At 41.7% G+C, this 2,495-nt stretch overlaps 1 pseudogene; it reads right to left on the bottom strand.

Moving 5' to 3' along the window:
* Positions 1–1,743: 1,743 nt before the first annotated feature.
* Positions 1,744–2,220, bottom strand: LOC114709699 (annotated as a pseudogene).
* Positions 2,221–2,495: the final 275 nt, after the last annotated feature.

Genomic DNA, 2,495 nt, shown 5'->3' with positions numbered 1-2,495 from the left:
AATTTCTTTATTTTTTTCCTTGACCCATTGGTGATTCAGTTAAACATTATTTAAGCATTATTCAGTTTCCAAGAGATTGTAGGCTTTCTGAAATTTTTGTTCTTGTTGAAATCTAACTTTAAACCATGGTGGTCTGATGGGAGCCTTAAGCCTAAGTGACCCTTTACACCCACGTTGCCATATTTGGGCTTCTCTCCTCTTTTCTTAGATCTAGGCCTTGCTTAAGTCTTCATAGCACCAGAACCTCTTCTCACAAATACCAGAACCTCTTCTCAGATATCAGGTGAATAAGCTGCAGTTAAACAATTAGACAGTTAGACAAGAGTAGATAGATAACCTTCAGAGCAACATTTCCTGCTGGCTGAACAGCCCATAATTAAGTCCCTTCCTGCTTGTAACCCCCTTTGCCTACTTATATATGCCTTGAGAGAAAAATAAAATTTCAGAGCTTGATCAGATGTCCTGTCTTGCTCTCATTCTTTGTGTCTCTTGTCCTTCTCATTTGCTGGCCCTCCCTTTAGTTCCTCGTTGAGGAACCCGCTGTCTGGGACAGTGGTCTGATAGAATACAGGAGGTTGTTCATTTTTTTTTAATCTGTTGAGATTTGCTTTGTGACCAAGTATGTGGTCAATTTTAGAGACGGTTTCATGGGGTGCTGAGCGAAGGTATATACTTTTGTGTTAGGGTGTAATGTTCTGTAGATATCAATGAAGTCCATTTGAGTCATAAAATCAGTTAAGTCCCTTATTTCTCTGTTAAGTTTCATTCTGGCAAATCTGTCCAGTGGTGAGAGTGGGGTATTGAAGTCTCCCACTATTAATGTGTGGGGTTTGATGTATAATTTGAGGTTTAGTAATGTTTCTTTTATATATGTGAGTGCCCTTGTATTTGGGGCATAAATGTTCAGAACTGAAACTTCATCTTGGTGGATCTTTCCTGTGATGAGTATGTGATGTCCTTCTTGATCTCTTTTGATTGATTTTAGTTTGAATTCTATTTTGTTGGATGTTAGAATAGCTACACCAGCTTGCTTCTTACGACCATTTGATTGGAAAGACTTTTCCCAGGCTTTTACTCTGAAGTAGTGTCTATCTCTGAAGTTGAGGTGTGTTTCTTGTATGCAGCAGAAAGATGGGTCCTGCTTTCTTATCCATTCTGTTTGCCTGTGTCTTTTTATAGGTGCATTAAATCCATTGATATTAAGGGATATTAATTACCAGTGATTGTTAATACCTGTAAATTTGATTTTGTTTTTATACAAAATATAAAGATTTCCCTCATTAATCTTCCATGCGAAGGGGATTATAGGCCTGAAGAAAGACACACTCTGCACACAAAGTACACCTCGTATGTGTGGCACTGGAGACAAGTGTTTGTCGTGCTCGTGCATATAAATTAGGACTGAGTGGGGGCATCACACAGTAGGAGGGAAATGTTATAGTCAATCAGATTCCAGAAGAAACATGACACAGAAACTGTAAGACCAAGTCAGCAACTTTAGTTAGGTTCTACCGGCTTGTGAGGCTTAGTGTGCACATGGACACAGCAGGGCAGAGCAGGTAGAGAGGCTCAACGAGGGAGTTCCACTAAAGCAAATGAACTAAACAAAATGAAAGGGAGCGTGTGAGTGTTAGTATACCCAGGGCATGTTAGACCAGTGTCTGTTCAGCATGTTTAGTTACAACTTCTTCATTGGTGGGCATGAATCACAAATGGTCTCGTTTCTGCCTCTTCTTTCCAAACTCAGGCATGTCTTATTTTAGATGGAGTATAGCTTTTATCTATTATTTCATCCTGTAAAAACACTCATTCTGGGCCAGAGGATGAGCAGTGACCTTGTTTATAAACTGTTCTAGTCCCTACTTCCTTTCCTGAATGAAATTGTCACCAAATATTCCATCATCTCCTCTAAAAGGAAGCTGCCGCAAAAACATTTTCCCAGGGATTGAGAGAACTACAACCTTGCTCTCTCTTTCTAGTTCACTTCGAAGTCATTCAAAGTCACTGTATCTGCTTCTAACAGTAGATTCCTTCAGCTTGCGGACAGGAAGATTTGTCTGACTCTGATCTCATAGGTGGTGACGGGGCCCCGCTGACCTCCATGGTTTGCGGGTTGCTCAAGTCTAGCTTGAGGAAGTTGCTGGGTGGCCTGTAGGTGTCATTCAGGCTCTGAGGCTGGGTGTTCAGCAGCTGCTGGGTGTCAGCTGAGGTATCTGCCATTTCACTGCTGCTGCTGCCGCAGCCTTCTGCCGCCTCCTGCTGTGGAGTCTCTGGGCTGGCCCAGTGGACTGAGCTGAACAAGCATGTAGCAGAAACCCATATTTTAAAAGTGGGAAATAACAAAAGCAGGTGTGTGTGGGGGGGGGTGGAGCATACTCAGTAAACAAATGGAGAATGGGAAAAGAGATGAATCCATGGCTTGAAATTTTATTGGGGCTGCAAGTTCATTTAAGTATGCTTCCCAAGGGGAGCTCTATTGATGGATTCAGAGAAAA

The sequence above is a fragment of the Peromyscus leucopus genome, chromosome 2, assembly GCF_004664715.2.
Source record: "Peromyscus leucopus breed LL Stock chromosome 2, UCI_PerLeu_2.1, whole genome shotgun sequence".
Taxonomy (NCBI): domain Eukaryota; kingdom Metazoa; phylum Chordata; class Mammalia; order Rodentia; family Cricetidae; genus Peromyscus; species Peromyscus leucopus.
Note: the sequence above shows the minus strand (reverse complement) of the source record. Positions and strands in the feature narration are given on the sequence as shown.